This window comes from Bison bison, unplaced genomic scaffold, assembly GCF_000754665.1.
Source record: "Bison bison bison isolate TAMUID 2011002044 unplaced genomic scaffold, Bison_UMD1.0 scf7180017864309, whole genome shotgun sequence".
NCBI lineage: Eukaryota > Metazoa > Chordata > Mammalia > Artiodactyla > Bovidae > Bison > Bison bison.
In genome coordinates this window covers 8661876-8675885 of record NW_011494881.1, presented here as the reverse complement: position 1 = coordinate 8675885, position 14010 = coordinate 8661876, and the positions used below count along the sequence as shown (strand labels likewise).

Below are 14010 nucleotides of genomic sequence, written 5' to 3'. Positions count from 1 at the left end.
ACAAAAATCCCCTAGATCTCCAATCTGGGATTGAGAACACCTGCCAAGAGCACCAGCCAAAGCACCCTGGTCTGAGAGTTGAGTCAGAACTGGGCTCTAATCTTGCTCTTCACAGATAAAATCCACATCTTAAAACTCTTTCAAACAGCTTGAAGTTTTCAGAGTGTGCTCACATATAACTTGTAATCTGCAGGATGACTGTATGGATAACCTGATGCTGGGGGAAAGGTGGAACACAGGATAATAGTCAGTGGTAGACTCCAGGCTCACAGGCCCTTATTCTATACTGAAGTCCGTTCTGCCTTCACCTGAGCCTCAACTGCTTGTTCCAGCTATTCTTCCTCTGCAACTAAGACTAGTAGTTCACATGCTGGCCCTACCCATGTCAAGCAGAAAAACCCTGGGTAAACGACTTAAGTTTCTGTCACTTTACCTGCAGAGCAATAATAGTATATCCCTCCAGGACTGTTGAGAGAATTAAGTGAACACATTATCTAATACACAGCACAGAACCGCTATCATCATTTCCACTTAATACAATGCCTACACACTCTGAAAAACGACTCATAAAATTATAAAGTTATCTCTGATTGTTTATTTATATTTAATGTACCTCAAAGAGTACAATGAGCTTCCCTTGTGGCTCAGCTGGTAAAGAATCTGCCTGCAATGCAGGAGACCTGGGTTCGATCCCTGCGTTAGGAAGATCCCCTGGAGAAGGGAAAGGCTACCCACTCCAGTATTCTGGCCTGGAGAATTCCATGGACTGTATAGTCCATGGGGGTGCAAAGAGTTGGTAAAACAATAAAAACAAAATAAAAATGAAATAAAATAAACATTTTAAAAAGGGTAAAATAATGTTTTTCCAAAAAATTTAAGCAGATACACTGAAGAATTTAACATTTGCTTTCAAAGATTCTGTTGCTAAAAAACTGGACCACTGAACTATACTAGCTTGAAAGTGGCAGTTTCAAAAAGGATTTGTCCTTTTTGCAATTAGTATATTATAGTTTCACTCTGTTCTTCTCCATTCAGATTTAGCAACTTCAGACTAAAGAGATCTTATAGGTCATCCAATCCAACTTCTAGTTAAACAGTAAAAGATCCCTTGTTCAATTCCCCAAGAGACGGGCCATAAAGTCTCAAAATACTTTCAGTGACTGAGGATTTGTCACTTCTTAAGACAGCTCATGCCACTGTTGGGCAGCTCTAACTGTAATATATCTCTTGCTCACAGGAGCCAAAATCTTTCTTCCCATAACTTCCACCCACTAGTTCTAGTTCCCCTGGAACAAACTCAAGAAATTCTTTAATACTACGCTCCTTCATATATTTGAAAACACAATGAGCCTTCATATATTTGAAAACAAGTATCTTTTGAAAACCACTACAATCAAACCCCATTATACTTCCACTTCCACCTTGGACCACTCATATCCCGATTCCTTAACATGCCCACACATTACAGGTTTCCAAGCACCTCCTTCTCATGCTCACTCATTACTTAGGCTAATGCTCATCTTAAAATCTGGCAGTCCAGGCATTATCCAATTATACCAGGGTTACATAAACTTTCTTACCAGCACTGCCACACAACTGGTTCATGCCAAGCATGCAGTCCAACTAAAAATCTCAGATATTCTTTTAAAAAAACTGTTAAGCTGAGGAGTTTCATTCTCTACCCCATACAAATTTAATACATGCTCAGATTTTTACACTTATCACAGTTCATCTTATTGGTTTGAGTCTATCTTCCAACTTGTTAAAAACTGTTTTGAATCCTGATTCTGTCATCTATGTCATCTGCAAATCTAATAAGCACTCCCCTTTGTGTCATTACATAAATCATTGACAAAAATGTTAGACTTGGAACACAGTGTGTTTAAGAATGAAATCACTGGCTTTCATCCTGCAACCACTTTCAGGACAGAACACAGGAATCATTCTGCTTTAGCAAGTTTAGAACAGGAAGCTGATCTTTCCAAAGTAAAATGGTTCAGGGCAAAATTTCATTAGAAGACATTTCACCGTGTCCAAGTAATTATTTCATCTTTCATCATTTATTCAGGATGAATCAACTAATTTAATTTGATTGCACAAAATACAACTGCAGGAAGCAGGAAAAGAGGTCACAGAAAAGTATCTAATATTGCAAAGTTGCTTTCAGGCATTTTGGTTACACAGGCCAATGAACATACATTAAAACAAAATACATTTCATAACTAATACTCAAAATACACCTTCATGACAAGCTATTACCACAATCCTAACCCACAATCAAAAGAACTGTTCATCTCCATGACCAACACATTTCAACCAGACTGACACTTTTACATCTGAAAAATACAATGAAAAAAAAGGCAAAATACCAGAATTGGAACTCCAAGTGTTTTAACAGTCCATGACAAAAAAGAAGATTGTCCAGATCGTCAGGCAAATCTGCCAAAAGAAAAAAATGTAAATGTTAATTCGGGCATTAGGACACCCCTTAAATTCAGCAACCATCTCTGGATCTCCAGGCTACTCAATCCAAACAGACACAGTGAGTTTATTGATACACCCTATTTGGTGATAAGTTAGCTCTCTTTGACAAGAAGCCCCACGACAAGTACCTCAGGAAGTAAACTTTCAGGCTTCTTCAAAGCTAGACCTGACCTCCAAATTTTAAAAAATTTGGATTTTTTAAAAATTAAAAAAAAATCAGGTTTGCGATAGAGACTAAGAAAGAATTTCATCATTAAAAAAAAAAAAACAAACAACTTGCTATTACTCAAGTAGTCAGGCAGGTATAACATTTTGTCTGGATGGAAAAAAAAAATAGTCAAACATTGTTTAAAGGTCAATATTAACTTTCCAGGCAACATTCGCTATTTACCCCAAGGGTCATCTGGTATCTAAGTACTGGGAGCTATCACGATACGGCCAACAGCTGCAACTAAGAGAAAGGTACACCAGTTTCCACAGTATGTCAGCACAGGACACATGTCAGGTGGTGGTGGTTAGTCGCTAAGTTGTGTCTGAATCTTGCAAACCCAGGGACCACAGACCGCCAGGCTCCTCCGTCCATGGAATTCTCTAGGCAAGAATACTGGAGTGGATTGCCACTTCCTTCTCCAGGGGATCTTCCCAACCCAGGGATCAAAACCAAGTCTCCTGCGCCGCAGGTGGTCTCTTTCATCACCACGAGGGAAACAAAAAATAAATGTGAAACAACCTATGACAGGCTGTACTTGGATACTGTGCAGACCAACCAAGCAACCTTAGAGCCTCCTTCTCCCCTCCCCTAGCCACAGACACACACCTTACTCCTCAATTTAATCTCAAAATTAGCTCTCCTCTGACACCAACCAACCGAGTTAATTAGGCAGAAGCAGATGTAACCCCGCAGCTCTTTGCTACAAGCTGAATCAGTGTTAAAAACATACACACACAGCTAAGAAAGGAACAAAATCATAAGTCTCTTAACTGTAGCCAATTCTCAACTAAACACATGTATATTATCCACTTTGTATATTATCCACTGCAAATTTTTTAATCTTAGGCTGGTTTGTTTCTGACATCCCAATGGCCCCACTGTAAATTGGTATATGTTAAGAGAATAGATTGAAAACCAATTTAATTTTAGTCTAAGCAATATTTAACTAGAAAGACAAATCCAAGGCCAAAAAAAATGCATAATTCATTAAAAAGCCAGTTAGAAATGCTTTCCACCCCCTGCCTCCCCTGATGCAGAATTATCCACACCATTTCTTCCAAAGCCCTAGGATTGGTCCCACAGGTAGACAGCTCATGCTATCACAAGTATGACCCTAAAAACTGTTATGCTGTTTTCATTTTTTTCTATAAAAGCTTGAAAGTTGGACTAAAAGGCTATCAAAACCAAGAATGAGTCATTCCAAATTAATTCTGGGGTCTCATGCTACATCAAAATTAAATTACTCTATTTTCTAAGGTTTTGAATCACTATTTTTAACTACAAAGTAACATGAGTAAATTATATGGTTGTATCATACAGTTTTTAATAAAACACTATTTACATCATTCATTACAAACTATTCTAAACAAATCTAGAGAAATGCTTCGTCCAACACTGAGCTTTTGGCTTCATTAGTATTATAAAAATATCAACACTATTCAGAAATACTCATGTCAGCATAAGAAGAGTCAAAATACCCTGCATCATAAAGTCTACGTGAAGCCTCCTCTAAGCTTTTACTAAGGCTGTGTGTTGTTTCAAAATCAATGTCATAACACTCGAGTCATGAGATTGCGGATGAGCCAAAAGCAGTGGTAGAAAAAAATAAAGATTAATAGTAGAGTTTACTCTTCTGTCATACTGACAAAAGTTATTTTTAGCTCTCCCACTTTTATAGGCTCCTGGATTTTTTCATAGCCTATTATGTAACTGAGTAAGGATCCACAAATCTTAACAATATCGTCTGAAAAAGAATATAGACTGTTTAAGGGAAGGGAACTTAACTTCTTTTCTTCTATAACCACCCAGCACAGACTACTAGCACAGTTGCTCCAAAGAGCATTCAGTGAACACACTTCTGGGACATCAGACCTCATCCATACAGTAATACTGGTTTAACGTTCAAATCCTGCGTGCAATTACTTCTCAAAATTAATGCTCAAGACCCAAAACATGTGAACTGGGAGGTGAGGTTATAAACACTACCAAAGAACAACCAGCAAATTTAGTGAGATACTGTTCTGCATGTGCAGCTCTATGGTAGATGCTGTGGGGATAAGAAGCAATTCAGCACAACTTGGTAGTTCTTCAAAAAAATTAAACATAAAATTACTGTATGAGGTCACAATTTCACTTCCAGATACACACCCCAAGGAACTGAGAACAGGGACTTAGATAAGCACAAGTACACTCATGTTCACGACAGCACTATTCCCGACAGCCAAAAAAGGTGGAAACAGGTCAATGTCCATCAACAGATAAATGGGTGAAAAAATATGGTATATCCGTACACTAGAATAGTATGCAATCATAGTAAGAAATGATGCAGTGGGGGCTTCCCTGGTGATCCAGTGGTTGACAGTCTGCCTTCCAATGCAGGGGACATAGGTTCGATCCCTGGTCTGGAATGATCCCACAGGCTGAGGGGCAACTAGGCCCAGGTACCGTAACTACTGAACCTGCACTGGAGAGCCCCTGAGCCACAACTACTGAAGCCCACAGACCTTGAGCCACTGCTCTGCAACAAGAGAAGCCATGGCAATGAGAAGCCTGAGCACTGCAACCAAGAGGAGCCCCGACTCACTGCAACTAGAGAAAGCCTGTGTGAAACAATGAAGAAAAGTAGCAGAGCCAAAAATAAAATTAAACAAACCTTTAAAAAAAGAAAAAGTGATGAAGTAGTGATACATGCTACAACATAGACAAACCTCAAAAATATGTTGTGAAAGAAGCCAGACACAAAAGGTTACATATCATTTAACCCCATTAATAAGAAACTCCTAGAATAGATAAAGCTAGAAACAGAACATAGATTGGTGGGACCTGGGCAGGGATGGGGGAGATGGTGAGGAGAAACTAATTAATGGGTAAAAGTGAAAAGTAGTGAAAGTCACTCAGTTGTGTCAGATTCTTTGCGACCCCCATAGGCTGTAGCCTGCCAGGCTCCTCTGTCCATGGAATTCTCCAGGCAAGAATACTGAATTGGGTAGCTACTCCTTCTCCAGGGGATCTTCCCAACCAGGTGTCAAACCCGGGTCTCCCACACTGCAGGCAAATTCTTTACCATCTGAGCCACCAGGGAAGCCTGGCATAAGGGGTAAGTAAAGTAAAGTTGCTCAGTCGTGTCCGACTCTTTGCGACCCCATGGACTGCAGACTACCAGGCTCCTCTATCCATGGGACTTTGCAGGCAAGAGTACTGGAGTGGACTGCCATTGCCTTCTCCAGGCTTAAGGGGTAAGAGACTTTATTTTGGAGTGATGACAATGTTTTGGAAACTGCATAGAGGTCATGGTCACATAACACTGTGACTATACTAAATGTCACTGACTTGTTCACTTTAAAATGCTTTTATGTTATATGAATTTCACCAATTTTTTTTTTTTTTAAGAAATAGAGCAATAAACTATAATAATAGCAACCACTGTCTGACACCTACTGTGAGCCAGGCTCTTTACATAGATTATCACGTGCATACGTATGTCAGGTCGCTTCAGTCGTGTCGACTCTTTGAGACCCCATGGACTATAGTCTGCCAGGCTCCTCTGCCCATGGGGATTCTCCAGGCAAGAATACTGGAGTGGGTTGCCATGCCCTCCTCCAAAGGATCTTCCCAACCCAGGGGTTGAACCCCTATCTCCTGCAGCTCATGCACCGCAGGTGGATTCTTTACCGCTGAGCCACCGGGGCAAGCCATAGATTACATAATTATCAAGTAAACCTCAAAACCACCCTGTAAGGTAGCATTGTTGCCCACGTTTTGCACAAGAAAAACAGATTCCTGACTGTCAAGACCTCAGACCAGTAAGTCATGAAAGATTTTAATTCAGATGCTAAACGCTTTCCTGTCTCTCCATTGGCTTTCAAACTAGGCTCCTTGGCGCTCTTGTGAGAAAGTGCCTGGGCTTTCAGAACCGCCTGCAGATGCCCTTGTGGGTTACACACTAGGGCCACCATAATCCCTGCACCAAACAAAGCATCTCTGCCTTAACTATTCTATATTTAATGGGCTTCTCTATAATATTCACTTCAAAGAAAGGGCTCCTCTAAATACAGAAGGAACAAAGTCTGAAAACAACCGTGACTAGTGACTATTCCTCAGTAGTATGGACGGGAGAACATCCCTTGGATGGATGGGACTTAAACTGGACCCTGAAAGGCAGAACTTAGATGAACTGCCTGTTCTCTCCACAGATACCTCCTCAGAAGCCCTACATCACTTTGTCTAACAGGAAACTTTTAGCTTTCTTATCACTTGATATTTCTAATCCGTATTTTGCTTACCTCATCTCCCCTACTAGACTGCAAAATTCTGAAGAACAGGACTCATGTTTGATTCATCGTGGCATGCCCCAAGATTTCCAAGGACCACAACTTGAACGTAAGAGGGGTTCAATGCCTATTTGTGAAATGGATGCACCAGTGAATGAATGAAGGGAAATCTAGGAGAAGGCAGAGAACAAGAACGAGCTGTCAGAATAGAGGGACACTGAGTCCATGTGCATGCCTGGAGAGGGGACGTGTTGACTAGGAGGAAGAAATAAAGTTGGACGTGACGAAAACCAGGCTGAGGCATGCGAACACGACAGATGAAGTAACAGAAAGCCAGAACAGGAGTAGCAACACAAGGTAGAGTGGAATGCAAGCGCGTGTGTGCACGCACACACACACCCCCCCACACACACAAATGTGCTGAACGTGTGAATAATTCTGGCTATGGTATCCATCCAGTGTACTTTGAAGGGAAGGATGACTGAAGGAACAAACAAAAGTAATCAGTATGTCATCTCCCCAAATATCAATCTTGTTCAACTTATATTTATGAGCTTAACTCAGCAGCAAGCCCAGAGTAGGCATTCCATAAATGTTAGTTGAATTGAATATTTAATTCCCATCTTTTTAGAATAATACTAAGTCCTTTCTCACTACTCATTAGCATAGAGTTTTCAATTCAAAAGCTAATAATGTTTTCCAAGGATTTCTAAGAGGCTAAATCACCATGAAAATTATAATTTCAACTAATACATATTATATTAATTGGAAGTTTAATTTTTCATGTCATGCTCTCCTAGTTGACAGTATCCTTGTTATGTCATTAAACTATAATTGTGTAAATCTGCTTCAACAAACAATAACTGAACCATCAATAAACTATTATGTCTTCCATAATCCCTAGCAAAGATTAGTTTCAACATCATCATCATAAATTAGTAGAGACTCGTCCCAAATCTCCTGGTGAAGCCTATGAATTCTGTTTGCATAGTCATCCCTAAATTTAAGTGCTCAATAGTTTCAGTCTCTAAACTTTAATTACACTGTCAGGAACCTCACAGGAAATTTGATCCCCGTCTCTAAAACAGGATTTTAGAGACAAGATGAAAAGTCATTCGAAGTCATCAGGCCTTTGGAGCCAGGGTACACTGATTAGTAAGTAATAATGATATCATAACTAAGCACTTTCACTTAAGAAATAATCAACTGAATTGAGTGACTTTTTTTCCTGAAATTTAAAAATTCCTATTCAATTCTAACCTCAAGTTAGCTTTAGTTGGGTTTTAATGACAAAGGCAAAAAAAATGTATTTGGGAAAAAAATCTGACATCTTAAATTTAAAAGATTATTTTGAAAATACACATCATTTCAGAATTCTGCATTAACTTTATCACACAGCTCCTTAAAACAAATTAAAGCTGCTCTCTGAGAATCTCAAGAAAATTACAGATCTATTTTTAAATAGGAATACAAGTACATACAGACATTTGCATACAATTTCAAGGGCTTCCAGAATCTCTACTGCTCATCCAAGGACCTCTAAAGGTCCACTCACTAACTTAACTTACTTTAACACACAGAGAGGTTGATAGTTTTGTCCAGTTTCACAATAATTATCTCTATATGTGCTTAAAGTAAAACATGTTATATTGGAAAAAAAGAAAGTTATTATCATCGGTTTTGGATACTGTCAAACAGGCTCATGAAATCTTATTCAACAAGGCAATGTGCTATGATGGGATGGATCTAGAGAGTTCAGGAATCAAGTCCCCACTTTGTCAGCTACCTAAGCTGTGGGATATAGGGCACGTTACTGAGTCGATCTAAGTCTCAGTTTTCTCACCTGTAAAAATGAGAAAAATGTAGTTTTGTAGACCTGTAAAGAGGAATAACTGAGATAACAAATATGAAAGAACCGAGGCGGAGGACACATAGCAGGAACACAATAAAATACTAGCTCATAAAAGGAAAAAGGGCAATGCAGTCAGCTAGAGACCTGTAAAATCTCATCTAGCTGAACTTCTGTCTATATGACCATTTTCTCCTATGCGATAGGGAAAGTCAGCACCTGCCTTAGTTATAGTTACAGTCAAGAAAAATTCAAGACAGAGAATAGAAAAAAGTGAAGAAGAGCAAAAAGAGATTTGAAATGGTGAGGATGGGGTCAAGAAACGTGTATTTTCCTCATGATCATACATCTTTTAAGGTCAGTAAAGATTTAGAAGATAAAATTGATAGAATATCTACTTAACCTGAGGGCAGGAAAAGTCTTAAAACAAGACACAAAAAGCACTAACCATAAAGAAAATACCATTAAATTTGACTCCATTAAAATTAAGAAGTTCTGTTCATTAAAAGACACCACAAAGAGTGAAAAGGCAAGCCAGAGAATGAAGGAAGGCATTTGCAACACACACAAAGGACAGAGTTTCATATTTAGAGCAAGAACTACTAAATAGCTATAAAAAGACACAAGGACCAATTTACAAAAGGGGGAAGGGGTGCAGGGACAGACTTGAACAGGAACTTTACAAATGAGGACATCCAAGTAGCCAATAAATAAATGAAAAGCTGTTCAACCTCCTTACTAATAAGGGAGAGGCAAAGTGTACCAGATTGGCTGAGCTGAAAAACTAACAAGAGTAAGTCAAGTTGGTGAAGAGTAAGAAGCCAGGGAGCTCAGATATACATACAGATACACAGATATACTGGAGGAAGTATAACCTGGTACAACTCTGGAAAATAGTCAAACTGGTACCTAGTAAAGTTGCAGACAAGTATACCCCATGACTAGGGCAAACATACAGATCATCATCCAAATTCAGAGACTTCTGAGAATTAAAGGTGTTATACTAATTCCAGGAGGAGGAAATGGCAACCCACTCCAGTATTCTTAGACAGAGGAGCCTGGGGTCGCAGAGTAGGACACGACTGAGCATTATACAACTAACACCAGGACAATAGGAATAAGCAGCATTAACATTCACGCTGCCTATGAAGCAGTTTATTCGCAGATGCACACCTCAGTCGGAGACTGTGCACACTCATACCAGGTGATGAGCATGGGAACGCTGGCAGGGAACATTAGTTCACAACTTCCCCACACCAGAAACAACTCAAATATCCAGCAAGAGTGGAATTGATGAGGCTTCCCTGGTGGCTCCTGGCCGTGGTAGAGAGTCTGCCTGCCAATGCAGGAAACACAGGTTCGATCCCTGGTCCTGGCAGATCCCACATGCCAGACAGCAACTACACTCACATGCGGCAACTATGGAGCCTGGGCTCTAGAGCCCGGGAACCACAACTGCTGAGCCCCTGCAGCCTGCAGTCTGTGCTCTGCAACAAGAAAAGTAACTGTAATGAGAAGCCCACGTACAAAAGCCACCATCAACCACAAACTACAGAAAACCCACGAGCAGCCAAAAATAAAAATAAAGAAATAAAATTATTTTTAAAATGGCCACTTGGACATATTACAGCCTTTCAAAAAAAAGAGCGGAACCGATGATAGAAAAATTGTGGAAGATTACGGGAGTCCCATGAAAAGCTGCTTAACGGCATTCTGGAAAAGCAAATTAAAGCACTACCAAGAAGAAATCTCCATTGCTCACACTTCTCCCATTCACTAGTCATTCACTATTCTACAGGCGAAGACTGATCACTGTAGCTCACACATACCTGCTTCCATAAAACAATTCCTTTTCTCTCACTTGATACAAATATAGGGATCTGTATACAAGAACACTGAAACTACTGTGTAGAGAACTAAGAGATGAAAAGTCACTCGTTAGGAACCCTGGCATTTAAAAACTGTACCAGTTGGCTAAGTCTTCTTCTGACTGGTATTCAACAGTCCATGAAAGTTTCTGAAGTACATTATTTATCCAACTTCCTAAACTACCTTCCAATATTCACCTTATTTTAACTTTCCCTCCCCTGATGCCTTATATCTGACAGTTCCCACCTTATGTGCACAAGCAGTGAGAGAGAGAAACATTTGGTGTAACAGCTATGATGTAACATTCACTCTACTCAAGAGGCCTGGGCTTGACTGGTAGGCAAAATTTCAACTGACCCTGTCATCACCACCAGCCAGTCATTCTCCTAAGTTCCTCCTTTAATGTTAAACCCTCCCTCTGTCTTTATCTTCTCTTTTTAACTATCACTTCACCATCTCAATCTTTGACCCTAAGTTCAAGTTCTCAGGTAAGAATCTTATCCTTTATTGAAAAATGCATTATCCTTTTCTTCTGGGGAAAAAAAAAATCCTGCCCAAATTCATTTTGATAAATGTGTGAAGAATTCATGAATAAAAAAGAATGGAGTGTTTCACTTCAAGATTATCCGAGAAAATCAATGTACTTTACTCACAGTCATACCACACACACACACACACACACACACCTTTTTTGGAGTACCACAGAACTAGAACACTATCTTGGTGTAAGTTATTCCCATTAGCTACTCCCACCTCCTGTCCATATATGGAGGAGTGTTCATATGCTCTTCTTCACTTTGAATTTCCAGGTACCTCCACCCAAATCTTGGTTCACTGGTTCTCTTTTCCTATTTTGCACATTTGTCATCTAGCCCCTCCTCTGCCTTTGCCCTTTGTCTCCTACCACTCCCTGCACTCAGACCAAAGTACTTAAAAATTCAAAAATATGCAAACACAAGGAGCCTCTTTCTGAGACAGACACCCAGTTCCCCCTTTGCTGACTCCAGCTCAAGTTACACCCAAGAAATCCAAAGTGTGTGCCAAGTTGCGTACCCATGGGTTGTAGGCCACCAACTCCTCTGTCCATGGAATTTCCCTTCCAGGCAAGAATACTGGAGTGGAATGCCATTTCCTACTCCAAGGGATCTTTCAGACCCAGGGATTAAACCTGTCCCCCACCCTCCTGCACTGACAGGTGAATTCTTTACCACTGAGCCACCTGGGAAGCCTCTGACAACCCTGTCTCCCACACTAACATCTTTGCCCATATGCCTTCCCGACTCAATCCAAATCACATTCGCCCAGTCCCACCTACCTTTCTTCACACCTGTCACCTTTTCCCACCTCCTGAACCCCCTGACTCCTAAGAGACTTTCTGTTACATATATTTTGCGCAAGGGTCACCTCGGGGCAAAATATATCTAATAATTTAGAATATATCTAAATTCTAAGTAGGCTCCCTTGGAATTTAAGTTTGCTCTTCTGTCTTCCGGAGACTCTCTAAAGAATATCCGTTTCCCACCCCTCCATGTTTTTTCCAAGCTTCTATACCCCAAAGCTAGCAAACCTTTCTATTCATGCCGATTCACCCAGATACCTCCTTCCCCCCATAGTAAATGTACCTAACCCCCGTTTCCTCAATACTTCCTCCAAACCAGTATCTACTCTGCACCGCTTTCTCAACACTACTCCATATCCACCACACCCAAATCCATTCTTACTCTGCCTCCCCCCAACCCCCATATCTACAAGTTCACCCTTCTGCACCGTTTCACTTGCCCCTCGGTCCTCCTTCCACATCTCCCAATTCTGCACTCTCCTCACCCTCCCTGATGCACCTGCTTGCACACCTCGTTTCCCCTCACACCCACCCCCTCCCTGGGAGTGCACTTCCCAGACACTCACTGGCCCCCTACCGTTCCTAGTAGGTCCCTCCCACTCAGAAAACCCCTACGAGCCCTCGCCTTCCGACCACCCGAACCCCGCCCCCATCCCGATATCGCTCCGCCCCTCTACCCTCGAGCCCCGCCCCTTGCCCTGGAGGTCCCGCTGAGGGGCGGGGCCTGTCCCTCCTCCCCTTTCCCCCGCCCCCTACCGTCACGCTCAGGGGCAGCCTGACCCCGAACGGCCCCGCGGTGACCCTCGCGCAGAGGCCTGTGGGAGGGGCGTCACAAGCCCCCTATTTCCCCCCTCCCGCCCCTCTCCCGCCCAGTCTCCTCCCCCTGGGAACGCGCGGGGTGGGTGACAGACCTGGCCGCGCGCCACCGCCACAGCGCCTGCCGGGGGCGCTGCCGCTGCCTGAGAAAAAAGCCGCGGCTGCCGCCAGGAGGAGGTGCCGTTGCCTCCGCCACCGCTGCCGCCGCCGCCAGGGGTAGGAGCTAAGCCGCCGCCATTTTGTGTCCCCCTGTTGTTGTCGTTGACATGAATCCGACATGACACTGATTACAGCCCAATGGAGTCTCATTAAACCCGAGCCACGGTCCCGCCCTAGTGCTGCTCCATTGGACTAGACCGCAGACACTTAGGGCCACCCGTTGGCCTAGGAGTCTGTCCATCACCCACACACTAACCACTCTGCAGCCCATTGGGGCAGGATCCTGCCGGTCATCTCGCCTCCGCATAGGCACACCCCTCGACCCATCAGCCCCCCCTCCGGTACCACCCCGGGGGAGGGCCCACTGCCAGTACCAATCAACAGACCGCCTGGCCCGCCCCTTCTGGGCACCTATTGGTCCAGCCCTTTTTCTCTCGCCAGACACCACGCAACCTCTACTTCCATCTACCCGCCCCCTCTACCTCTAGAAAGGGATTGGGTCTACTCGCAGGAGAGGTACTTGGCCTTATTGGCTGCAGACGACGCCAATCAGAGGGCCTTTTCCCTTTCCCCTCCCCCACTCAACCCCGAACCCCCTAGCCCGCAGCTAAAGTTTGTGTGAGAGCTGATCGCTGGCGGCGGCCGCAGGATTTAGGGGTGGGAGCGGGCGGGCGCGCGCGGGCGGGCACGCGAAGTTAAAATTCGAGGTTCTCAGTCGCCAGCTCCTGCGGTGGAGCGCGCGGACGGGCGCGCCGCCTGGAGCGTTCCATCCCGCCCCCTCCTCCACCTTCTCCCGTCCTGTCCCGGGCGACTACTCGCCCGCCCCCTGGCTTGCATCCTTACCCCCCACGCACCCCTACCCTGCAAGCCGAGGCCGGGTGCAGGCAGTATGATGTCGCTGCAGCCTCCTCGCCATCCCATGCCGAGGGGGAGCAAGCCCTTACCCGCCGGGCGTGCACCCCCCGGCTCCACACTCGCCCATGTCTGCAAGCACGGGCCCCGGTCGCCGCTG

At 43.2% G+C, this 14010-nt stretch overlaps 1 protein-coding gene across 7 annotated transcripts in view; it reads right to left on the bottom strand.

The window, feature by feature from the left end:
* Nucleotides 1-14010, bottom strand: part of KAT6B (K(lysine) acetyltransferase 6B) — a 183123-nt gene that overhangs the window by 168577 nt on the left and 536 nt on the right. For 3 of the 7 annotated variants that reach the window (XM_010852357.1, XM_010852362.1, XM_010852363.1), the window contains exons 1-2: nt 12935-13310; nt 2370-2439 (exon numbers count right to left, since the gene is read on the bottom strand). The gene's annotated coding sequence lies outside the window, so the exon portion shown is untranslated. Of the gene's footprint in view, nt 1-2369; nt 2440-12779; nt 12807-12934; nt 13311-14010 lie in introns of those variants that run through there. The other 4 variants (XM_010852359.1, XM_010852360.1, XM_010852358.1 and 1 more) reach the window with 2 other exon arrangements.